Source organism: Odocoileus virginianus, chromosome 6, assembly GCF_023699985.2.
Source record: "Odocoileus virginianus isolate 20LAN1187 ecotype Illinois chromosome 6, Ovbor_1.2, whole genome shotgun sequence".
Taxonomy (NCBI): Eukaryota; Metazoa; Chordata; class Mammalia; order Artiodactyla; family Cervidae; genus Odocoileus; species Odocoileus virginianus.
In genome coordinates, this window is record NC_069679.1 from 65,522,584 (window position 1) to 65,549,983 (window position 27,400).

The 27,400-nt window shown below is 41.3% G+C and overlaps 1 long non-coding RNA gene across 1 annotated transcript; it reads right to left on the minus strand.

Moving 5' to 3' along the window:
- Positions 1-10,129: 10,129 nt before the first annotated feature.
- LOC139035517 (uncharacterized) lies at positions 10,130-11,593 on the minus strand. The gene is made up of 2 exons (XR_011488089.1): positions 11,507-11,593; positions 10,130-10,182 (listed from the first exon to the last, which is right to left on the minus strand). It is a non-coding gene; the product is annotated as an uncharacterized lncRNA (long non-coding RNA).
- Positions 11,594-27,400: the final 15,807 nt, after the last annotated feature.

Below are 27,400 nucleotides of genomic sequence, written 5' to 3' on the forward strand. Positions count from 1 at the left end.
AGAAGGAAGTGGCAACCCATTCCACTATTATTCCCTGGGAAATCCCATGGACAAAGGAACCTGGTGGGCTACATACAGCTCATGGAGTCTTAAGAGTCAAACATGACTTAGCAACTAAACAATAAAACAATATAATATGATGTGATATTGTACAGGAGGTAGTGATCAAGACCATCCCCAAGAAAAAGAAATGTAAAAAGCAAAATGGTTGTCTGAGGAGACCTTACAAATAGCTGAGAAAAGAAGAGGAGCTAAAGGCAAAGGAGAAAAGGAAAGATATAGCCATTTGAATGCAGAGTTCCAAAGAATAACAAGGAGAGAGAAGAAAGCCTTCCTCAGTGATCAGTGCAAAGAAATAGAGGAAAACAGTAGAATGGGAAAGACTAGAGATCTCTTCCGAAGAAGGCAATGGCACCCTACTCCAGTACTCTTGCCTGGAAAATCCCATGGAAGGAGGAGCCTGGTAGGCTGCAGTCCATGGGGTCTCGAAGAGTCAGACATGACTGAGCGACTTCATTTTCACTTTTCACTTTTATGCATCGGAGAAGGAAAAGGCAACCCACTCCAGTGTTCTTGCCTGGAGAATCCCAGGGATGGGGTCGCACAGAGTCGGACACGACTGAAATGACTTAGCAGTAGCAGAGATCTCTTCAAGAAAATCAGAGACAGCAAGGAAGCATTTTATTTATTTGCATTTATTGCAAAGATGGGCATAATAAAGGACAGAAACGGTATGAACCTAACAGAAGCAGGAGATATTAAGAAGAGGTGGCAAGAATAAACAGAAGAATTATACAAAAAAGATCTTCATGACCCAGATAACCATGATGTGACCACTCACCTAGAGCCAGACATCCTGAAATGTGAAGTCAAGTGGGCCTTAGGAAGCATCACTATGAACAAAGCTAGTGGAGGTGATGGAATTCCAGTTGAGCTATTTCAAATCCTAAAAGATGATGCTGTGAAAGTGCTGCACTCAATATGCCAGCAAATTTGGAAAACTCAGCAGTGGCCACAGAACTGGAAAAGGTCAGTGTTCATTCCAATCCCAAAGAAAGGCAATGTAAAGAATGTTCAAACTACCACACAACTGCACTAATCTCACACGCTAGCAAAGTAATACTCAAAATTCTCCAAGCCAGGCTTTAACAATATGTGAACCGTGAGCTTCCAGATGTTCAAGCTGGATTTAGAAAAGGCAGAGGAACCAGAGATCAAATTGCCAACATCCGTTGGATCATCAAAAAAGCAAGAGAATTCCAGAAAAACACCTACTTCTGCTTTATTGATTACACCAAAGCCTTTGACTGTATAGATCACAAAGACCTGCAGAAAATTCTTCAAGAGATGGAAATACCAGACCACCTGACCTGCCTCCTGAGAAATCTGTATGCAGGTTAAGAAGCAACAATTCGAACTGGACATGGAACAACAGACTGGTTTCAAATGGGAAAGGAGTACATCAAGGCTGTATATTGTCACCCTGCTTATTTAACTTACATGCAGAGTACATCAGGCAAAATGCCAGGCTGGATGAAGCACAAGTTGGAATCAAGATTGCTGGGAGAAATATCAATAACCTCAGATATGCAGATGACACCACCCTTATGGCAGAAAGCAAAGAACTGAAGAGCCTCTTGATGAAAGTGAAAGAGGAGAGTGAAAAAGGTGGCTTAACTGTTTATAATAGCCAGGACATGGAAGCAACCTAGATGCCCATCAGCAGACGAATGGATAAGGAAGCTGTGGTACATATACACCATGGAATATTACTCAGCCATTAAAAAGAATTCATTTGAATCAGTTCTAATGAGATGGATGAAACTGGAGCCCATTATACAGAGTGAAGTAAGCCAGAAAGATAAAGACCAATACAGTATACTAACACATATATATGGAATTTAGAAAGATGGTAACAATAGCCCTATATGCAAAACAGAAAAAGAGACACAGATGTACAGAACAGAATTTTGGACTCTGTGGGAGAAGGTGAGGGTGGGATGTTTTGAGAGAACAGCATCGAAACAAGTATATTATCTAGGGTGAAACAGATCACCAGCCCAGGCTGGATGCATGAGACAAGTGCTCGGGCCTGGTGCACTGGTAAGATCCAGAGGAATTGGGTGGAGAAGGAGGTGGGAGGGGGGATGGGGATGGGGAACACGTGTAAATCCATGGCTGATTCATGTCAATGTATGAGAAAAACCACTACAATATTGTAAAGTAATTAGCCTCCAACTAATAAAAATAAATGGAAAAAAAAAAAAGAAAGAAAAAGGTGGCTTAAAACTCAACATTCAAAAAATTAATATCATGGCATCCAGTCCCATCACTTCATGGCAAATAGGTGAGGAAACAATGGAAACATTGACAGAGTTTATTTCTTGGGCTCCAAAATCACTGCAGATGATAACTGCAGCCATGAAATTAAAAGACACTTGCTCCTTGGAAGAAAAGCTATGACCAACCTAGATAGCATATTAAAAAGCAGAGACCTAACTTTACCAAAAAAGGTCCATCTAGTCAAAGCTATGGTTTTTCCAGTGGTCATGTATGGATGTGAGAGTTGAACAACAAAGAAAGCTAATCACCAAAGAATTGATGCTTTTGAACTGTGGCGATGGAGAAGACTCTTGAGAGTCCCTTGGACTGCAAGGAGATCCAACCAGTCAATCCTAAAGGAAACCAACCCTGAATATTCACTGGAAGGACTGATGCTGAAGCTGAAGCTCCAATACTTTGGCCACCTGAAGCAAAGAGCTTACTCATTAGAAAAGACCTTGATGCTGTGAAAGATTGAAGGTGGGAAGAGAAGGGGACAGCAGAGGATGAGATGGTTGGATGGCATCACTGACTCAATTGACATGAGTTTGAGCAAGTTCCAGGAGTTGATGATTGACAGGGAAGCCTGGCGTGCTGCAGTTCATGGGGTCACAAAGAGTCAGACACAACTGAGCGACTGAACTAAATTATATATATATGTATATATATATATATCACATGATAGAGATATATGAAACCTTTTTCTAATTTGTTATGGTTTAAAATTACCCCATTTTCTGTAGTAAAGTCTCTCTCTTTCTCTCTCTCATACACATACACACATGCCATATCTTAAACCTAAGTTGACAGGGTGTGAAACTGCATCTCATTTACTATATAATGAATCACCTTAATGATACTATTAGAAATAATGCCTTTTCTCTGAGCCACTTTTCTTTTTAGTATTTAATATATGTTATTACCACAATTTTCATCTGTTTTTCAGAAATACTCTGCAAAATCCATTTTCCTTATTGTGAAACTAAACCCAAAGAGCAGGGATCCCTGTCTGTTTTGTTAACAAGTATTTTGAGAGTTCTTTAGGAATGTGTAACTCCACAGAATGGAGCATACAGGCCCATGAAATGCTGAAACAGTGTCACATCTATAAGAATACCTCTGGGTATAAGCTGAAATTAACACTGTGGGAGGGGTGGAGTTCTACTCCCAGAAGAGTTTGTTGGTTGTCTGAGACAAAAACACTCACAAAGGTGAAGCCAATAACAAAGCAAAGGACCAGCAGAATTTTTTTACATCAACTGAGACTCTTTTTGCAACTGAATTAACCAAAACACAACTCAAAATAACACAAGTAAAGAAATGTGTTGAGAGCAGACAGTGGAGGAGTGGGTTTCAACACACACAAGTCAAGGAACTTAAGAGGGAAGTTCTCTCCTTGTCAGGTCTGTTTTCTGCAGTTTGGTAGCCTCATTTTCTCTGACTGAAGAAAGATCTTGGTTCTAGAAAATTCTAAACATCATCCCAGCAGCATGGACATGGAGTCTGACTGGTCCTGTTTCAGTCACGTGCCCACCTGTGTCCAATCACTGAGGCCTGAAGGATGGGGCTCTACAGTTGGCCCGAGTCTGGACACATGCCCATAGCCATGGCTTAGTGGACCAGAACACTGCAAGCAGCAGACCCACGAGAACCACATTGTATAGAAAAATGGACATTTCCCTAAGGAAAAGGAGTACCTGAAAGAGGGTGGAAGGGAAACCAGGCAGGCAAAATAATACATACCTACCTCAAAAATTCATGGCATTGGTTTTCCTCAGCTTACTCTTAACCTTTTAACACTTTCTTCTGGTCCAATAAAAGTGGAAAAGAGGATTTATCTATACTCATATTTAACACAGGCAGAAGAAGAAAGAGAGACTCAGAAAATGCTGCGAAATCTATCAGTCAGCATTACCACAACAGAAAAACTTCTACTTCCAGAGCAGGAACCAAGTTCAAGTCAGAGGTGGTGAATGCAAGCAGGAAAGCTCACTTCCTCCAGAAATATTCAAGGCGAGCGGAAGAAAGGTTGGTCAACATAGCAGAGTCAGGTAGGGCTCTGGGTAAATGCTACTGGTAAATGGTAAGTGTCTGGTAAACGTCGCCAATCCACCCCAACCAGTCCAACGAGACCGCCTCCCTCAGGCAACCCAGCTTGACTGCGTCCACCTGGGTGGTCCCACTCACCTCCGCTGAGCACTCTGACCCCAGGGCAGAGTGTAGCTCCCCCGTCCTACCTCTTTCTGTCACCTACTAAGCAGGACTTAACTACCCCTTGGAGTCTGCTTTTTGCTTCTGCTTCACCAGGCTGTGGTGGGTTTCCCAGGTGATGCTAGTGATAAGGAACCCTCCTGTCAATGCAGGAGATGCAACAGACATGGGTTTGACCCCTGGGTGGGGAAAATCCCCTGTAAGAGGCTCTGGCAACCCACTCTAGTATTCTTGCCTGGGAAATCCCATGGACAGAGGAGGCTGGCTGGCTATAGTCCATAGGGTCACAGAGTTGGACATGACTGAAGCAACTCAGCAGTAGCAGCAGCAGCAGGCTGTGGGAGCTCATATTTCAGAGTTTGGCTGAAACATGTAAAAGCAGTTATAAGGAAACCTATTCCCCCTGTACTAAAATAATTACATGATTCTGGCTCCCAAAATTCCCAAAGTCTTAATCCTCATTCTGAAAACTCTGATCTTAATCACCCTCTCTGATCTTATCTCCACTACTTTTCTTCGTAAACACTCCCTTCAAAACACTATAAAACAAAGTCCTTCATCTAATTTTTTATATGGCAGCCTCTGGGTTTTCCCCATCATAATTCCCATGTACTAGTGTATATCCCTGGAGAAGGCAATGGCACCCCACTCCAGTACTCTTGCCTGGAAAATCCTATGGATGGAGGAGCCTGGTAGGCTGTAGTCCATGGGGTCGCTAGGAGTCGGACGCGATTGAGCGACTTCACTTTCACTTTTCACTTTCATGCATTGGAGAAGGAAATGGCAACCCACCCCAGTGTTCTTGCCAGGAGAATCCCAGGGACGGCAGAGCCTGGTGGGCTGCTGTCTATGGGGTCGCACAGAGTTGGACGCGACTGAAGTGACTTAGCGGCAGTGTATATCACATAGGAATAGTGTACTATTCTCAACATTTGAGTTGGAAATGTTTCTTTCTCCCATCAAAATTACAGTCATTCTTCAAATATTACTTCAAAAACAACTTTCTTCATGGAGACTGCTATGGCCACTGCAGTAGGAAATGATTGCCATCATTGGTATAAAAAGTTAGTGTTGGAATCAGGCTGATTTAACTAGCTTTCAAGTGTGAAATTTCTCTACTTGTCTCTATGATATACTCCGCCACTTTTAGAAAATGATTTCACTCAACACCAGTCAGAAAAATTAACACATGCTCTGAGTATAAAGAAAGTATTGCTTTGGGGATTTTTAAAAGAATTTAGGATTAAAAGAAAACTGTGATTGTGTTATGCAAAATAGTATGAGCCTTACTCTCATGAACTCAGGGAAGTAAATGTATGCAAAACTGTGAATCTCAGAACAACATATGAAATATGTGAGCATCTGATAATACAAGGGATACTCATTTGAAATTTAGAAACTTTGCTATCAGATGTCTATAAATTATAGTAACCACTGATAAATACATTCAATGAAAGTTTACCCTACAAAAAGACATAATCTGAAGGAATCCAATATACAAATAAATTTCTAGAAATTGCACTAATGTATAATAGAGCACACTAGTGGTTAGAGCTTATGAAACACAAAATCCACTTCTGAAGTATTCTTTCCCTTTAGAAAATTGCCCTAACTTAATATAGATTCATTTTTGAAACTGTCTACCCGAGAGTTTCCTACTTGTTAGTATTCTGTTCTTCATCACAGAAAGCTTTCCCAAAGATTTCCCTGTTGGGTAGCTTGGATTTATAGATATCTTTTTAAAATATGTTTCAAACACCAGTAATTTCTCCTTCCAATCAGACATCTGAAAAGTGTTCTCGCCCTGTCTCACCTTGTCACCCACTGCAGTGGGGCCACTGATCTCACCACCAAGCTCTCTCTCCAAGGCTGTAAATATCCTCTGCCGACAAATCCAACGAGAATCTTTTGGGCCCCATACCATGACTTACCTGTGGTACTGACACTGGGGGCCATTTTCTTGCTCTTGAAATATGTACCTGGAGCTCAGCCTTTTGCATCTCCTTTCTCTGTGTTCTCTCAAGCGATCTGACTTCACCGGTGGATTCAAATCCCACTGAACATCTTCACTTTGACACCCACTCACCACTCACTCATCTTCACACATGAAACCTGCACGTCTTCCCATATTCCCATCTCAGGAAGGACATCGCCCTGACTACGTTGGTGTTGGAAGTCTTCCAAGATTCCTCTTCTCTCAGCCCTCTCATCTGATTGGCACTAGTTCTTACTACTTCTGCCTTCTAAAATTCCTCACATAACCTGGAGAAAACTCTAATTCAAAAAGATACATGCACCTCCAAGTTCACAGCAGGATTATTCATAAGCCAAGACATGGAAGCAACCTAATGTCCATTGACAGATGAATGGATAAAGAGAATGTGATATATATATATATGTATGTGTGTGTGTGTATATATATATACACGCAGCTTCTGCTCAGGTTCATTCAGGAGGAAGTTATCATTATCTCATTTTTACAGATCAGGACATTGAGGCTCATTAAGAATAAAGCAGTTGTCTACTCCAATGCCACTGGGAAAGTGGCAAAACTGGGACTGGAATCCACATTGGTTTTAATCCAGAGTCTTTTCCAAGCACACCATGAAATTGGAGGTGTATTTGGAAGTGATGATCCTACGGTGGTTAGTAGGATAGACCATCTGTCCCAGGGATGTGGATGTCAGAGGAAGACATCGCCTGTGTGAATCCCACATTTGGGGAATTCTGAGTAAATTGCTGTCATCTTGACCGACATTCCCTCTGTTGAAGAGGTAGTATCTAGGCTGAGCCTGAAGAGTCAGGACACAGAGTACAAAGGAGGAGGACTCCTGACCAAAAGAAGAATTAACAATTGATGTTCCAGTCTGTGGCTTCTTGGAAGCCAGCTGCCCCAGTAGCCTGACGGGACACACAGATAGAGCGCCTCTGTGAAGCCAGCCTCTCCAGGAGTCAACCAGGTTCGAACAACTTAACAAACCAGCAGAACCAACACAGAGGCATGGGGCTGAAGATGTGTCGCCTACAAGGCCAGATCCATAGGAATTGTGCTCAAGGTCATCTTTGACAAATAACAACTGCACTATGATTTTGCAACCCTGTAATTTCCATTACAATATATGAATATGCTTGGGGGCCAGAGAAAGGGAGATTGATAACTTCATTTAGAACAAATCAATTGGATTCCACTGATAGACTCATGAATCATCCGAGAGACAAACAAGGGGTGTCAAAGAACACTGAGTCCTCTCCCCTGGCAATTTTTATAAGCCTCATCAATTTCTGTCCAACTGAACACTTCCATTTGGGTTATTAACATAAAGGTTCTAGAATACACAAAGTTAAATTCTTTCTAAAATTCTGGCACCTTGGCCAACACCATTTTGTCATTATGCTTTTGATTTAACTAACATGAATAAAGAAAATGTATGCCCATCCAAATGTGGGCTGGTCAAACATGACACTTAGAAAAAAGTCATAACAGCAACCATTAGCGTTGTCTCCAAAAATAGCATCCTGGGAAGAGGGAGACTTAAATGGTCCAGGTGCCCTTGTCCAAAGATTGTTAGAGACATCTTAGCCTCACACCTTTACACAAAATCAAATACTTCTTGCTCTGATCCATACGTATTGACTGAGTTGGAGCTGGGGGACTTATGCTACAACCTCCGCTAACATATCCACATATTCCATGATTTACAACATAACGACTAAGAAATCACTGAATGAAGTCTCACATCCTGGGGTTCAGTTATAAACAACACAGCTGGTAGACTTAGCAGATGATGGGGTTTGGTACAAGAGGAAAGTATAAGAAGCCCACCCACAGATACCTCCATATTGTTTTCCCTAGTAGTTAAATTAATTAATATTCCATAATAGATCTACCATATGATCCAGCTCTGGGTACATATCCAAAGGAAATGAAAACAGGATTTTGAAGAGATATATGCACTCTCTCGTTTACTGTAATATTTCACAACAGCCAAGATATGGAAACAATGTAACTGTCCACCAATAGATGAATGGATAACATATGTGTGGTATACATACAAAATGGAATATTATTCTGCCAGGAGAAAGTAGGGTATCCTCATTTGTGACAACATGAATGGACCTTGAGCACATCATGCAAAATGAGATGTCAGAGAGAGAAAGACAAGTACTAAATGATATCATATCAATTTATATGTGGAATCTAAGAGAGTCAAACATAAAAACAGAGAGTAAAATGCTAGTTACCAGAGCATGGGGCTGGGGGGATAAGATTGATGTTATTTAAGGATATGAATCTCCAACAAGTAGTAAATAAGACATAGAGATCTAATGAACAGTATAGTGAATACAGACATTATTGTACTATAATTATATAATGCAATATATATTACTACAATTTTCATCATTTTATAATATAGAACTATATCAAAGTAACATATATACCTTAAATTTTCACAATGTAGTTTGTCAAGTTTATTTGATCGATAAATAAATAAAGCCTTTTTCACCAAAGACGATATAATGTGCTTGTGCCCCAACCCTCCGTATTCTCAGCTGCCGCAACACTGAAGTTTGTAGTTAGTGAGTTTCTGGTGCCCAAATAGACTGTTCCTGGAGACAAAGGTCTTCCTCTGTCCCTTGCCATTTGGTGGGGAGCAAGAAAACCAGTAAAATCTATCTTGAAGTGAAAGTGAAAGCATTAATTGAGCTCAGTCATGTCTGACTCTTTGATACCGCATGGACTGTAACCCACCAGGCTCCTCTATCTATGGGATTCTCTGGCAAGAATACTAGAGTGGGTTTCCATTCCCTTCTCCAGGGGATTTTCCTGACACAGGGGTCAAACTTGGGTCTCCTTCAGGGCAGGAGAATTCTTTACCGCTGAGCCACCAGGAAAGCCCAAATCCATCTTAATGGTGGCAATAATAGGGATGTTGAGATTTAACTGATCATAAAGGGGATAGACTTGAGCTATGAGTAGGGCTTGATGTCAAAAAGGGTTAGCGTGGTTCTTGGTGATGCGCAGCAATTGACCCTAAAATCTGACCAAAGCACGTGCTTGCCTGGGGAGGAAGAAGTTGTACAAGCAACTCTGCTCTGGGGACTTTACATAACTAAAAAGAAATATTTCTTCAAAGCAGGGGAAAAAGTCTTTGGCTTTGGGTCCTGTAGTTTGAGTGTGTGATATTAAATTCATCTAACTATGATAGCTATTAATAAACAGGACTTGTGTGTACTAATATAAAAAGTACTTCTGGGTTTCTAAACCTATTTGGGGAAAATAAATTTAGAAAAGGCCAAGATTCCAGCAGCAAATGGAAAGGCTCAGAGACATAAAGATTTGGATCTTATTAAAACTACATCTTTATTCTCAAGCTTACAAAGTCTGAGATACCTACCATATACATGCTTACCAATCTTGTCTGCCACAAGTATTTTCAGTCTGTAAGGCATTGATTTCTTGTATCTTTGTTGATCTTTTCCCCTTTTAAAGCAATCCCTCTACATATGATTGCTTGTGACTAGATTCCAACTCTTTCACTTACCCAAAGATTTTTCTCTAGCAATCCTCTTCATTCTCTTACATCATCAGTTCTACTTTTTCTATTGGATCATTATCACGAGCATAGGGAAATGCTGTTATTTCTCCATCTTTAAAACAAACAAACACAAACATTCTCTTAGCCCTACTTTCCCCACTAGCTCTGGCCCCATTACCTTGCTTTCTTTTGCACCAAACTCCTCTAAAGCATTATGTACACTTGTCACACACTATCTTCCCATTCTCTCTCTCTTTTAAAACTTATGGAGTTTTTTTAAATGGAATATAATTGCTTTAAAATGCTGTGTTAGTTTTTGCTGTACAACATCATGAATCAGTCATATATATACATATAACCCCCTCCCTTTTGAGCCTCCGTCACACCCTCCTATCCCGATGCTCTAGGTCATCACAGAGCACGCAAGCTGAGTTCCCTGTAACATACAGCATCTTCCCACTAGCTATCTATTTCACACGTGGTAGTGCTACTCTCTCAGTTCATCCCTCTCCTCCTTTCCCAACTGTGTCTACACATATACACAATGAATGCTACTCAGACATAAAAAGCAATGAAATTGAGCTGGTTGAAGTGATGTGGATGGACCTAGAACCTGTCATACAGAGTAAATTAAATTAGAAAGTGAAAAACAAATATTATATATTAACACATATATATGGAATCCAGAAAAATGATAGATGAACCTATTTGTATTGTGGGAATAGAGGCACACACATAGATCTTTCATTCTCTCTTAAACACTCCAATTAGCTTCTTGCTCTCCAAACTGCTCTTCTAAAGGTTACCAGTTACCCATACATTTCGAAGTCTAATGATTTTTAGTTTGTGTCTAATGTGATCTATGAGCTGTATCAACACACACACATATATGAACACACTCATGAAGCTGTTCTTTATAAATTACACCTCAAAAAGACATTATATAATTGAAATATCTACTGATTAAATGATATTATATCTGAAATTCAGAGAGGAGAGGAAGTGGATCATGGTATAGATATAAAAGATTGACAACAGATCAACAGTTATAATTATAGCCTGTCTCCTTTGCATGCATGCTCAGTCACTTCAGTCATGTCTGACTCTCTGTGACCCCATGGACCATGGCCTGCCAGGCTCCTCTGTCCATGGGATTCTCCAGGCAAGAATACTGGAGTGTGTTGCCATTTCCTTCTCCAGTGATAAAGTATGAAGCGAGTGAAGTGAAGTCGCTCAGTCATGTCCAACTCTATGCAACCCCATGGACTGTAGCCCACCAGGCTCCTCTGTCCATGGGATTTTCCAGGCAAGAATACTGGATTGGGTTGCCCTATCCCCTTTAGTTTGTTTAAAATTTTTCCATAATAAACTTTTCAAAACAAAAGATTAATTAAAAAATAAGTCAGATCATGCCATCCCTGGGCTTACAGTCTTACCTTGCCTTCCATCTCATTCAGAGTAAAATGCCAGAGTCTCTGCAAAGGCTAAAGGGCTGCATATGCCACGTTCTTATGACCTGTCTTATTCTCTGTTCTCACTCACCCCCTCCTGTGACACTGGCATCTGTCTCCTTTGGGTCTTTGCCTAGACTTGTTCTTTCTGCTTAGAAGGCTCTTCCTTCACACACCTACACCTCCTTCAATCTTTGCTGACATGTAATCTTCTCAACTGGACCATAAAGTGAAAGTGTTAGTAGCTCAGCTGTTTTTGACTCTTTGTGACCCCATGGACTGTAGTCCGCCAGGCTTCTCTACCTACCACCATATTTAAAGCTGTAACCATTTACTTGGTATTCTTAATCCCCTTTAACATGACATATTTCTCCCTTTTCCTCCATGGAACCAATAACATTCTAACATACTGCATAATTTATTAACTTACTGTTTATTATTTATTGCCTATCTTCTCCTTACTTCTGCCCTAAAATGCAAGCTCCTCAAAAACAAGTATCATTGTCTGTTTTGTTCACCAAAGTGTCCCAAGCACATAAAACAGTACCAAGTTCTACAAAAAAGTACCTGTAACATAATATGTACTTAATAAGTACTTGCTTAATAAACAATTAATAAACAACAATGCAATAGAAAGACTAATTCTGACTTGATCTCCTGAGCATCTTAACTACGGGAAGAGAATGTGCTGGTCATGCCCCCATAATTGCCTCTGGTCCGTATAAAGTCAGGGGTTTTATTTGTTGTTCTTGTTTGTTTCTGTTTTGCTTTGTTTGCTAAAATAGCATATGTCAGTCTTTGTTGGTATAACAAACATGTTAGGCAATGTGCCTGTTACTCTCACTGCCCTGTATATATTAATGGAGAAGATCTTCAGCACCTTGAAAGGGGGAGATATATCTAGGACTCTGTCATTCACACTGCTCTTTTGAATCTTTAAAATAGACCTTCTTTACTGAAGTTTCTGTGGCTCTGTGTTCATTGAAAATGCATCTTCAGGACTTCCATGATGGTCTCAGTGGTTAAGCATCCACTTACAATGAAGGGGATGTAGGTTTGATCCCTGGTGGTGGGACTAAGAAAACACATGCTGCAGGGCAACTAAGCCTGTGTGCCTCAACAAGAGAGCCCAATTCCCGCAACTACTGAAGACCATGCACTCTGGAGCCCGCATGCTACTAGAGTGTTAATGCACCACAACGAAAGAGCCACATGATGCAATGAAGACCCCCTGTGCCACAACCAAGACTGGACTCAGTCAAATAAATAATTTACTTTTTGAGAAAATATTTTCAAAAAAAGGAAAGAAAAGAAAAGACATTCTCATATCAGATGACACAGTCCTAATATGCCTGGTCCTTGGGGCATTCAGGGCTTCCCTGATAGCTCAGTTGGTAAAGAATATACCTGCAATGGAGGAGACTCTGGGTTGGGAGTCTCCTGGGTTGGGAAGATCAGCTGGAGAAGGGATAGGCTACCCACTCCAGTATCCTTGGGCTCCCCTTGTGGCTCAGCTGGTAAAGAATCCACCTGCAATGTAGGAGACCTGGGTTTGATCCCTGGGTTGGGAAGATCCCCTGGAGAAGGGAAAGGCTACACACTCCAGTATTCTGGCCTGGAGAATTCCATGGACTGTATAGTCCACAGGGTCACAAAGAGTCTGACACGACTCAGCCACTTTCACTTTGGGGCACTGGAATGGAGGCAGGTCCAGCCAGCTGCCACTTATATCCATGCTTCCCAGAACAGTGGTCCATCATGATCAATACACACTCTAGGCTGAATTCTCAGGAATATAGATTCATGTGGAAATAGTAATACAGAGCCTGAGAACATGTGGTTTTAACATCTCCCTAGAATATTCAAATTTGCAAATCAGTTTGGGAAATCACTATAGGCTACTATTTCGAGATACAGACTCTTAACTCACTTCTAGTGTGCAAATGCAGCTCTTTTTATAATTTGGGACAGAATTTGCATTCAAAATACAATAAGTCACATGTTATTACAGAAATCATACCATCTCCCACCTCCACTGAAGTGATACACTAAAGGTGCAAAAACCAACCTCGGTAACCCTTCAGTTTCCCCGAGAAAGGAATTCTCTTTTCTGGCAGGATTACCTTGGTCTGTATGTGCAAGTTCATAGAAATGAAAAAGAACAAAGCTCTTCACTTTGTAAGCAGCCAAACCTATTCCTGTTCCCTGGAGGTCACTGAGTCCTACACCAGGGTCACACTGACATAGGGGTGGATCAGGCAGGACTCAGTAATTTTACGACCTGTTATAACAGTCCAAGTGATGCAGCAGAGATAAAAGTGCTAATCAAATTTCATGCTTCGAGGCGTGAGCTGATTACTGCTGGGCCAAGAGGGGATTTATTTTCGGTGGTTCTGACAAGCACAGGGGGCCTGGCGCTCTCTATGCAGCTTCACACATTATTGACCACTTCCAAAAAGGAGGATCCATCAGTTGGCTGCCTGACATTCACCAGCTGGGCTTCTGGGGTTCCTCAGATCAGAGGCAGAGGGATGCCATAAGAGAAGTTTCACAGGCAAAAGATTCTCAGAGAAAGAATGACAGGAGCTATGTGAAATGTACCTGAGGGAGCCCTAGGTAACTTGTATGCTGGGTTGTATTCTAAGCTAGAGAAGAGGGAGCATCCTGATGACCTCTGTTCCTTTCTATCTGGTGTCTTAACCTCTCTTAGAATCAGTTTTACCATCTATGAAATTGAAATAATAATAGTACCTGCTTCTAGAGGTGGTTGTGAAGATGAAAGTGGGCAAGACTGGATTATGGGCTAGGATTACAGGCAGGGCCCCCAAAACTATTCAGCTGGCAACCTCGGAGACATCAGAGCACAGGTCTTGGCTACAAGACGATAATTCTTATGCTTAATATATTTGTGTAGCTAAGATCTTTGCCTTTGCATCAGAGAAGACATGCAGATAGACCAAAAGTCTAAAATGTTTTCAAAGTAACTAAAAAGTCTAAGAAACTATAAACCTAGGGATTATTCAACCCCCAAGGCAATTTTCAGTTTACAGAACTTGTATCAACAGGAAATAAGCTGCCAACACTGACACCCAAAAACTTTGTTTTCCCAGTGTTCACCTAGAGTAAGGCCACAGAGGACAACAAACTAGAAAGATTCTTCCATAAATAGACCTTGTCTTTGAGTGGTAAACTAGCGATGAGGATGACAGTCACAAATCTATTCCACCTCCAGAACTTCTGCAGTCTTGAGGAGCTTCTCAGTTGGAACTTTGAAACCAAGTGCACCCTTCAAGTCCAATCTGGGATGCTAGCAATCAAACCAGTTCCCCCTGAAGGCAGGCTGTCCCTCTTTTCTCTTCTTAACTCTTGCTAGTCATTTTTCACACCTTAGATAAAATCAGTCCACTTCTACCCAAAGTCTCTAACCACTCCATGCCACAGAACACTTTTCTTCTACAGAATTCCTTGTAACTCTTTTTACTAAGTATCAATTTTGTACATGGCTATAATCTCCATCTTAATTAAAATGAACAAATATAAAGGTATTATATTTCAGAAGAAAGAGTTCTAGTTTTGAGACAGATGCCACCATTTGTTAACTGAGTGAACTGTAGAAAGTTTCATCTCCTAAGACTCAGGATCCTTATTTGTTAAATGCAGATAATAAAATTTTGTGGGGTAATTTTGAAGAATATAATAATATGTGTGAATCATCTGGCACACAGTAGGCATTTAATATACTAAAGCTATTAACAGTTGCATAATTTAATTTTTCATACACTCCAGTTTTATCAGTTCAGTTCAGTTCAGTCACTCAGTCGTGTCCAAATCTCTGCAACCCCAGGAACCGCAGCACACCATGCCTCCCTGTCCATCACCAAGTCCCGGAATTTACTCAAACCCATGTCCATTGAGTCGGTGATGCCATCCAGCCATCTCATCCTCTGTCATCCCCTTCTCCTCCTGCCCTCAGTCTTTCCCAGCATCAGGGTCTTTTCAAATGAGTCAGCCCTTTGCATCAGGTGGCCAAAGCATTGGAGTTTCAGCTTCAACATCAGTCCTTCCAATGAACACCCAGGACTGATCTCCTTTAGGATGGACTGGTTGGATCTCCTTGCAGTCCAAGGGACTCTCAAGAGTCTTCTCCAACACCACAGTTCAAAAGCATCAATTCTTCGGCACTCAGCTTTCTTTATAGTCCAACTCTCACATCTATATATGACCACTGGAAAAACCATAGCCTTGACTAGATGGACCTTTGTTGGCAAAGTAATGTCTCTGCTTTTTAATATGCTATCTAGGTTGATCATAACTTACCTCCCAAGGAGTAAATGTCTTTTAATTTCATGGCTGCAATCACCATCTGCAGTGATGTTGTAGTCCAGAAAAATAAAGTCTCTCACTGTTTACACTGTTTCCCTATTTGTCACGAAGTGATGGGACCGGATGCCATGTTCTTAGTTTTCTGAATGTTGAGTTTTATATATCTAACTAAAGTTTGAGCTATTTAGGATAGAATTGAGTCTTATACATTTTCATATTCTTCATAGGTTAATGCCCACAACTGGTGTCAAAAAATATTTACAACTAAACACTAAAGTAACATTCAAGGTAAGGCCATTTTTCTTCCCTTTGGTACTTCCAAAATACTAGCCTGAGGAGATCAAGCCTAAGCTTATGTCCATTACAAATACGGTGTCCCTTTCCCAACTGTTCTTTCTGGAAACAGATGATCAGTAGAAATGAGAAGAGAGTGGGCAAAAGATCCCCAAAAGCAATCAAGGTGATACGTTAAAAAATCAGAGATCAGTGGCAAGAAAGACTTTATAACAGAATCAGGTCTTCTGACTCAGGCTCCATTTTTATGTAGTAACTGTAGAGATAGGCGTGAGTTCTGGTCTGATCCCCAGGTGAAGCAGGAACCCGGAGGCACCTGACTGATATGTATTCCCAAAGCTCTTCCCAGTCAGACACTGACATGCACTCTCTCTTAAAAACTAAATAATAAATTAAAAAAATCTTCAAGGCATAATATCTGATTTATTTTTGATCTTTTCCAAAATCAGCCATGTTCTCTTTCTATATTCCTAAAAAAGCCAGAGAAAAGTATTGAACTTCCAAGACATAAACATAGAAGGAAGGGGCTGCTGCTGTTGGGTGGTATTTAGAAATCCAGTCAGCTTGGTCATTCCACATCCACATCCCAGAACAAATAAATAAATAAATAAATAACTACCTTCTATCTATCCATCAACTTCCAAGTGATTCTTAAGCCATCTCCTTCTTGCTCTCAGTGGTTTAATGATCTTTCTTGAAAGATATCTGTGTGTATCAGGGAAAAGCATGCCCTCCCAGGCCAAGCCTTGCTCTCCCATGTCTGGGGAGGTCTCCCTGATTTACCACTAGAGCACCTCACATTTCCCCACCTTGACTTCCTCTTCTGCCATCAGGCATTGCATCACCATTAGCCTTGGAAAAGCTTCATAACTCAAGATGACAATATTGAGACCATTAAGCCTATATACATCAGCAAAACTGCCTCTCTGCTGTCTCTACTCCAGGTTATAAAGATATGTCACAGTGCACACAGGCCCCTCAAGCATTGGACTTAATGGGTTGTGCTCAGAAGGCCACTTCCAAGACCAAAGCCATTTTTCACTAAAGAACTCTGTCAATGGGGGCCTCAAAATGCTGCACAGGAATGCTGACGGTGATAGCCATGGGGTATTACAGTGCCATGGCCCATTGCTTGGATCTCAAAACTGGTGATCAGATCTAGTTTTGCATACTTCAAAAAACATGCTCATTCATGCATGTACACTGAAACACGAATATCCATTTCCCCTTACTCATTATGACTGGGGAAAAGCCACAGGGTACAGTATAAGAATTCATGCTCTTGGTTTGTGGATAAACAGATCAGAGGGTAAAATCAAATCTAATAATCCTTCAAATTCCCATATAACAAGAAAAATTTCTGGAGCCTATGGGGAAGATATTTTGCCTGGAGCCCATAAAATTTGACCCTATTGAAACAACCACATTACAATGACCCTTGGTATACAGGCTGCCTTCTGAACCCTCTCAACTTCCTGATGGGGTACCACATCCCAACTTCCACCCCCAGGCAGATGAGCAAAAGTTGATGGATGACAGCATCAAAAACACGGTGATGATTTAAAAGCAAGTGACAAAGCTGAGAGTGTATACACCAAAATTCATAAATGCACATGACATTTGCCTAGAAATCTGTCTATTTTCAGTGGCATTGTGTCCAAAGGCTATATAAGGGTCCGATTTCATCTCTTGTCTCTCTCCAGGGCCTGATGATGGAATCATAATTGTGAAATGTAGTGTAGCCTGTACAGATAAAAACATCAAGATCTAAGTTGAATACACACTGGCAGGCATTTATCTTGATTTATGGCTCTCCTTCATTTTCATATCATATCCCCACCAGTTTAAATTTCCAAAGCCATGTCCATCCAAGTTATCATTGTCCAGTACAACTTTTGCAGTGATGGAAGAAGAAGCCATTTGAAATGTGGCTAGTACAACGGAGAATGAAATTTTATTTACTTTTAATGAATTTGAATTTAACCACATGAGAGCAGTGACTTCTATATTGGAGAGCACAAATTCTGAAGGCTCATGACATGGGATTATGTTTGCTTCCCCTGCATTTAGCAAGCCCTAGAATGATAACTCAGCACACAGTGATGACACATGAATGAAGAAGAGAAATTTAAATGGAACTCAGACACATAAAATGCCTAAATGAATCTGGGACAGCCTCCACAGATTGAGTGTACAAAGGAAATGATTAGCTGAACTGGTTCTATGCTTTTTGCACCCTCTCAGCAAGATGAAGGCTATAAAGAGGAATCAAAGTGTGAAGAGGGGAGAGGGTGTGATGAAGAGAGTCTTTGGAGAAATTCATTCTGACTGCTACCTTGTCATCTGCCTGAAATCCTTTCAGTTTGGAAGGGGCAAAAATATGATAAGGATTGCCTATAGACAGAAGAGAGAGCTGGACTAGAGCTGATTAAATTTTACCCAAGAAGACTTCCTGTGAGAGCAGGAATCTCCAGTACCAGGGGTCTGGGCTGGATAGATCCAGCAGTGCGCTGATGTTTAAGATCCAACTCTCTGGGGCGGGGTGGGGGGTGGGCGGCGGTTGGTGAGCCGGGCGGGGGAAGCCCTGATTTCTTTTTATTTTTTTCCACAGTGTCCTGAATGTAAATCCTCCCATTATGGCCAGTTTCCAGCTACCAATCTGAAGTCCCTGAATGTACAGTCTGGAATGAAGGTGTATAATCAGCTTTCATGCAGCCATGTAAGGCCTTCCAGCACTCCTCTGGGTGGACCACCCTGAGCCTGGGCCTTCTGGGAAGCATCTTGCCTGGGGAATGGAGGGCATCACTGCAGTGCAAACGTGAGAAATTGGAGTGATGAGTGTGTCTGCAGAACCCAGGAGAAAGAATGAGCTTGATTACCTTCCAGACAGAGAACATAAGTCACCACGCTGAGTCAGAGCTTTTCTATCCCCTTATCAGTTCTTGTAGAATAAAAAAATAGCCATTTGGGAATCTGTGAGAAGGTGAGTGGGAGAAAGAGCAGAAGCCTATCACAGTCACTTCCTTTAAGTCAGGCAGCTGCCAAGGAAAGATGAAAGCACGTCTTTCCTCTGAAAGAAGAGAACGAAGTCCCTGATTAATATCATGGGCCCGATTCATTCTAGTTACTGAATTGAGACTGTGTTGAGACTTAAAATGACCATAGGGCCATCAATTATCTGCCAATTTTTTTCCTGTGGGCAGAGGATAAATTTAGAGGGACAATGGGAGCAAAAACATAATAATGATAAGATTGAGCTTCTATTATATCATGAGATGTACATGTATAGCATTAAAAAATAGAACTAGGTTCGAATGTCTCTTCTTCCCATTATTTTCATCTTCACAGCATAAGAAATCAGCACCACCAAGGATAATTTGATTCATGTTTTTTATTGAGACAAGGTCTCCTATTTGGATCAGGATAGCAGCAAAGAGGCCACATACTCTGAAGTCTCTGATCTTAACAATGTCTGCAATTGGATAGTGGGATGAAATTTAAATAAAACCTCCGTGAATGTACATGACCCCCTGATATGTAGGACACTTAACTCTATGGAATCTTCAGCTACTCATGTCTGATAGTTTTAGTTTTCTTTTTAAAATAACTTCTAAAGAGTATCATTGTGTTAACTGCTCATTTGCATCCAACTCTTTTTGACCCATAGACCCGCCTGGCTTCTCTGTCTATAGAACTCTCCAGGCAAGAGTACTGGAGTGGGTTGCCATTTCCTACTCCAATGGATCTTTCCGACCCAGGGACGGAAACCAAGTCTCCTACGTTGCAGGATTCTTTAACATCTGAGCCACCGGGGAAGCCACATAAAGTATTAATGGAAAAGAAAATAGCAATTTCAAGAAGTAGTCAAAAGCTCTCAAAATCAAAGGAGTTCACTTTCAGTCTCAAAGTAAGCACCCACCTCCTCACCTTTCAAGGGGCAAGGTAAAGGTGGTAACCTCATACAGGCAGTGGTGGATGGTCAAGGTAGACTGGTCACGGAACTGAAACCCCTGGTCAACTGCTGGGCTCCAGTCTGCTGCTACATCAACACACCAAAGACTCTAAGACAACACAGAAGGATGAGCCGAGAGGATGCAAATGGCCCTATAGTTAGCCTAGAGATATAGGAGCTTGCTCGGTAAGGACTACTTTTCTATTTATGGCCTAAATTTAAAGCTAAATGATATCAGTTGGCTGCAAAGTGACTGCTTCATTGCAATCAAAATCCAGCCTGATGACCAGGGGAGTTTCATAACGCTCACATCAAAGTCAACAGCTGTCCAGCTGGTAAACCTCTTCCTAAAATTCAGTGTCTTTTGCAGGAAGTTTTTCCTCCCAGATCTCCTATGGTGAAACAACTAAGGGAAAGAAGAATGTAGGCATCTCCCTCTGTGACATGAAATAAACATGAATACATAGCCATCCTTTTCTCATCTGGTCCCAGTAGCTTATTCTGGGCATTCTTTGTCTGTTGGCTAGGTACGTTTAGGGCATGGATGCTGCCTTGTCTAAATTCCTGCAGAATTCAAGAATCAAGCTGAGGACTCAGGAAAAATAGTAAGACTTGCTAATGTTTGGTAACCACCCAAAGGTGCTAAACTGGAGAGAATGTCAGAGTTTGGTCTGAAGAAAACAGCCTTTTTCTCCCTACCCGAGGGGTGGAAGTGATGGACACAAAATATTCCTGCTGCTTCTTCCATTCATGGCAAGTGCAACCCTGAACCCTCCATCTTCTCCTTCTAGCTTTTTTATTTTAAGCAGAAACTCAAATGATTCTTAATTTTTTCTGGGTCTTGGAATTATTTGAGAATTAATGAAGAAAGTATTAAGATTCCTAGAATAATGTATATGTGCCTATACTCAGATATGTCCCAAATCCTACATATAATTTTAAGGAAGTTTCACAAACAACTCTCACCTCTACCCAGAGTCTGTGGACTCAGATTCTGGGGAATCAAGATTCAGAAGGCAGATGCTTCGGTGCTAATGCCCTCTGAAAGTACCATCCTGGTACTCTCTCCTGCCCCTACTCCTTCCCACCTTCTCTGGCTGGCCAACTTCCAGCACAAGATTCCTTGAAAGTTGAACTGGCATCATGGACTACTCAGTAGTTGCTCCCTGAGTGTAGGGGAAATAACCAAATTCTTTTAAGCAAAACATGTCTTAGTTATTGATTTTTTCCACTTGGAGTTTTGAGCACCCCCAATTAAATCATAAATGATTGCATGAACCATCTTTCTGGTGCTTCAGTCTCTTGAATCAAACTTCAATATCTTTGGGGCACTTCAACTCCAGTGCAGCAAGTTCTGGATCTATACACATCATTCTTTCACTCATTTGAGCTCTAATATTTATTGAGCATCTATTAAGTGCCAGGCACTATTCTGAGCAGAAGGGATATAATAATGAACAAGATAGATTTCATCTTAATTTATTCTCTTCCAAAATATCAATTCTTACTATTGCTGCTTTTTCAAATGATAGTGATTATTATAGTAACTACATAAGTTATAGGCTCTGTTCTGGAAAGTTTATATGCAGTTTCTCATTATTTATCAGGAGACTTGGTGAGATAGATATTTATTATCATTCCCATTTTACAAATGTGAAAACTGAACCAAAAATCTACTTAAATAATATACCTGAGCTAAGCAGGGGCAAAGACAAGATATAACATCAGGCAGCTTGACTAAACAACTTCAGATTCAATAGTTACAACTCCAGTTTGTAGATATAAAGCAAAGTTAGAAAATGTAGCACCACTGAAATGTGAACAGATGTTCCACAAAAAATTAGTCTGGCAAAGTGCACATACTTAGGTAGCTCCAGGGTTATCTGTGATTCCCAAGAGGCTAACAGTCAGCATGAATAAAATCAGGAGACACTGACAACTTTGTTAACCAGAGATGGTTTGGTGATCCTAGAAAAATAGCAAGATGTAAATGGCTGGGTATGTAGAGCTAAGGCTCATTAGAGTTGAGCTGGCAGCCAAAGGATAGACAAGTCAAAAGCTATTTAAAAATATGTTTTAAAATTATATATTTTTAAAAACCACAATGGATAGAAGAGACAATTATAATCCTAAGGCAATAATTGGAGAAAGCACAGAGCAGGTAGTAAAAGGATGGTCCCGTCCTAAGATGGGGCTGAAACCATATTTTGCAGGCTCTGAAGGTCATACAATTTGAGTGTCCCTCCCTAAAAAATTTTGCTCATACCACATTATGTCCAGGATTTTGGATGAGGCCCTGAAACTTTAGCTATGTCAGTCTCGTGGCAAATCCATCGCTGCCAAAGTGGACATCAGACCCACAGAAGGGTTGCTAAGAAACACATACCTACTTAGCATTAGGATCATAGAGGCTGAGATAAGACTGAAAGTCCAATTTGGAAAACTTCGTGATCCCAAGAACAATTATTAGAAGGCACTTTGATAAGATGTGAAAAATAGTGAGGGTGGTTTGAAAGGAGCCTTTTGGCAATCCAAGCCACTGAAAGAGACATTTAATGTAAATTTGAATAAAATATCAATTTGTCAGTTCAAAGAAAAAATCATACTCTTGAGTCAGCAAGCCCCCACCAGCACATATAGCACCTATGAAGGATTTACAAAAGACACCTATGTAGGCAGACAAGGTGAAAAGACAAATCTCCTCTGAGCAGGTAGAACCTCTGTAGGTAAGTCGTATAGCAATCAGGTGGAGCTTTGGGGCAAGGTAAAAAGCATTTCTTTCTATGTGGCTCCCCACACAAGATGCAAGACTGGGGTAAGGGAAATGCAGACTGGATTTCAGCACCAATTCATCCTCTCACCTTGGCACCTTTGTGCAGCATTCAGACAACATAACCAAACATGGCGGTCTTGTTATCTAAAGGCATCGTGATTTTAGTGGTACACCTAAAGGGATTTTAAATGTGCAATTCTCTGGCCCAGAAAGTCCACTTCTTGTCATTTTTCTTAAGGGAAATATCAGTAAAAGGGCAGAGGTTTATGTAAAGTAAAGCACAATTATGTTAGCATTTATATAGTGAAAGATTGAAAACAAGCTGTATGTCCAATAAAAAAAACTGGTTATCTTATGACTCAGTCTTACAATAGAATAGTGACCATGAACTGTGCATTGAAAGACTTCTCAGTGACAGGAGGAAATGTTCATGATATGATTCTAAATTAAAAAGCAAGGAAACTTTGCAGGATTTTAAAATGTGTGTGTATTTTAAAATATTAGAACATTTCCAGAATATTAAAAGCAGTTATGAATGAGTAGAGAGATTAAAGGTGATTTTATTTTTTCTCCACACTTTTCCATATTAATTTTTTTTTTTTACTTTGTAAATGTCATACTAATATCCTCATTGCAAATACACATTTTAAAAGGATATCAAGACTGCAGGGCAGACACAAAGTGGGAGCAGAGAGTAAACCTTGCCTTGACTTCACAAGCATATTGTTTGCACCTCATTGATTTTTACTTCTTATCAAGCCCCAGCCCCTGGTTGCCCAGCTGCACTTTGCTATGCTGCTCTCTCTGACCTAAGTGATGGGTGGTCTTTAAAAGAACAAGACTTCTCCCCATGATTGTCACTGGACCTTTCAAAGCCCAAAGAGGTCTCTGTGTGCTTGAGCAATATGACAAAATAGCTTCAGGTCACTAAAGACACTCACCCAGGAGCCAATGAAGAAGGTGAAGATAATATGGGCCAGGCTGGAGCAGCTAATTGCCTTAGCTACTTACTCCCAGATTTATAGGATACCACTGCTGAGTAATTAAATTTACTGAGCTATTTCTACAAGATATTAACTTTACATAATCCTCACTAAACATAAATTGAGAGCTGGGTTTGTGTTTTGTTTTGCTGCTTTTTTTTCCATTTTGGAATCAGTAATTAAAGATTATTCAATTATGATAATGTGTTTCTTTAGGAATGGTCCTTGTAGCTGAAGCCTGATGAACATGAGGCAGCTGGGGCATTAATAAGGATTTTAGAAACTCTGCTATAAAGTTCCAACTGGAGGAAATTTGCTCTCTCATTTTCCTGTGGCTAATTGTTCTCTAAACTTCACTCCAAAGCCATCTTTAGTTTAGGGCAAATTTTCTCCCCATTAAAGATAGACAGTCAGGCAGCATGTATTTGTCTCAGAGCCCAGTTACACCTACACCCCCTAGGGATCACTTTAGTACATTGTGGGTGGAAATGGCAAAGGGCTTCAGGCTTAATAAGCACGTTAAATAGTGGCATTAAACAGTCAAAGAGAAAAATCCCAGGATCCCAGGCCCACAGATCTCTAAGGGATGAAGGGCCCACTTGGGCAGGTAGGGCTACGCAGCCTGGATTGGCCTCTTCTCTCCCAATCTGCTGTTGCCTCAGGCTTCCCAGCAAATATTCATTGAGGGCTGGATGCTGATGCATATAACATCCCTGGTGAGCATGTTATCAGCGCTCCTTCTGGTGAGCACTTAGCAGCCACTGGAGCAGAAATCCAGGTACAAGCAACTGACAGGCAGCAAAATTACAGGAATCAGCCCTCTCTCCTTGTTCTAAGCTCTCTCTTGGGGGATCAGGGTTGTTGCATCACACAGCAGAGGGAACACAGGCTTCTAAATAAAATGAGACCAAGGTTTTAAGTCTTCCAATCATGGGCAAGTTGTTTTGGTATCTCTCAGTTTTCTCCTAGGTATAGTAGGATGTAACTCCTGGAGAGTTTTGTCAACTCAACAGGATACCAGATGTAAGTGTGTAGTACTGTTACTGATTCACAATATCTATTCCCTTCCACAGCTCCCCTGCCCCCCCAGTTCCCAGGCTCCTCCACTCATTCAATCCTTGACACCAGTGGCAACACTTTAGAATCACCCGGGAAACTTGTAAAAAAAAAAAAAAAAGGTGCAGCTGCTTTAGCCCTGTATTAGTTATCTATTGCTGTGTCACAAGTTATGCCACAGCTAATGGCTTAAAAAAAAACACATTCATTTATTATCTCACAGTTTCTGTGGGCCAAGAATCTGGAAGCAGCTTAGCCAGGTAGTTCTGATTTAGAGTTTCTCAATGATGCTGCAGTCATGGCGAAGCTGAGGCTGTGACCAGCTGAAGCTTGCCTTGAGTAAGAGTATTTCCCACCAGCCTCACTCACATGGCTTTGGCCAGAGTTCCTTACCATCTGTCCCTTCCATGAGGCTGCTTGCAACATGATGCTTGGCCTTTTCCAAAGCAAGTGACCTGAGGGAGTCAGAAAGCAATGCCACATGCTTTTATGACCTAATCTCCAAGTTACATACTTTCACCTCCACCTATTCTATTCATTAGAAGACACTAAGTCCCGCCCATACTCAATGGGAGAGAATCATAAAAGGGTATGAATACCCAAGGGAGGGGTCACTGCGGGCCACCCTGGAGGGTCACCTCCATAACCCCCCTCCCAGAGGTTTCAAGTTAACTGAATTGGGGTGCAGTAATTTTTTTCTAAGCTCTCTGGGTAACTCAAATGGGCCACCATTGTCAAAAACCATACTCTATTGTTTCTCCTAAGTCGCCTTCTTTTCAGCCCAGTGTTGTCAATTTCACCCCTTCCCTCAGCATGCCCTTAACTGGCTCACCATCTCTTGACTAATAATCAGTCAGTCCAGAAGCAGAGGCAGCAGGTCCTGGGGAAGTAAGACTCTTCAGAGTGCAGGGGTAGGAGTGGCAGTAGGGTTGAAGACCAGATACGCATCCAGCACCAGAATTGAAGATGATATAAACACTGGAAGGCCCTGGAGCTCCTGGGACATGTAGTTAGGTAAGGGTCAGGCAAACTCAGACATCAGGGATGCTGGGAGGGCTGCTCTTGTGCAGGCATCAGGCTCAAAAACAGTGATGCATGACCACCAGCAAGGAGTCCCCCAGTGCAGAGGCAGTCTATTGGCATAGTCCCAGCTGCCTACTGCTCTTGACCCTCATGAGATCCATTCTAAAACACCTCCCTAAAGTGCTGCAGGTGATGCCAGCCAAAAACAGCCTGAAGTGTGAATTCAGAGAAGGAGAGCAGACAGCCCCACCTTCCTGGCAGAGACAGTTCCCCTAACACAAGCTGCCCTCAAGCCCTCTTCCAGTAAGCGAGCTTTCCTGGCTCATTATAATGTTGGCACTGCCATCCACAAGATGAAAGTTGCCTACCACAAAAATAAACATGAAATGATGATGATATACACATCACTCGGGAGCGAGGTTTCCATCATCACAGATGGCTTATTCGTCTTTGTATAATGAATGGAACCCAAACTGTAATTGTATGTAGTTCCAGTCTCTGCTCACTAAAGAGGTGTCTGGCTTTGTCCGCCTGACCAACTGCTGCCTGCTCGGCCCTCTGGTCCTTTGGCCTTTTGTAGCACAGAACCCAGAGAAGGTGCAAAGGGTTAGAAGGACCAGAGTGAGGGCTTAGTGAGGGCCAAGCAGGGGTGACTCTGAACAGAGGTGAGGAATATTTACAATATGTGAGAAAAATGGATGGAAGACAAAAGGGTTGTAAAAAGAGAAATGTTTCTTAGGACCATGAGTTCCTTTAAAATGTTTGAGAATAGCAAATTTTTTTAAAACTTAGATATTTGTAAAATTTCCTTTCAGTTGATGTACTGTTTTTTGATCATAATCATGTAATGAGACTGGATCATGGAGGCCCTCTAGTTAAGTGAGGTTACATTTTTATCCTCATTGGTATCCACATAGAGGCATAAACCTGTGGAGAGTTCATGGCACTCCAAATAGACACCATGAGTGAATCGGTGGTTAGACAGGAAGCCACATCATAAACATTTATACCTTTGAATTGTATCCTGTCAATAGTGGGGAGCCAGTGAAGAATTTCAAACAAGAATCACAGAACTTGATCTGCGAGCTACAGGTGACAGAAGTTCATAGAACTGGAGGCAGGGAAACCAGTTAGCAGGTGTTAGTCCTGGTGAGAGATGATGGTAAGGACTGTGCTAAGGCAGTAGCAGGTGGACAAAGAAAGAAACTAGGTGTGAGGAACATTTGGGTGATAAAATTAATAGGACTTCGTGATTTACTAGTTCTTTAATGGGACAGGGGGCTAGAGGTAGTCTGAAGAAGAGGGAGGAGTAGAGACCGACTCCAGGGGTCCAGCTTTGGTATCTGGGGTAGGAGGTCATGACAGACTTCATGGGTATAAGGAATTCAGAAGGGTACTGAACTCTGGTTACAGGCAGGACAGATTAGAAAGCACTTGATCACACACAGTGATGATGCATGGTCCTGATGATTTTC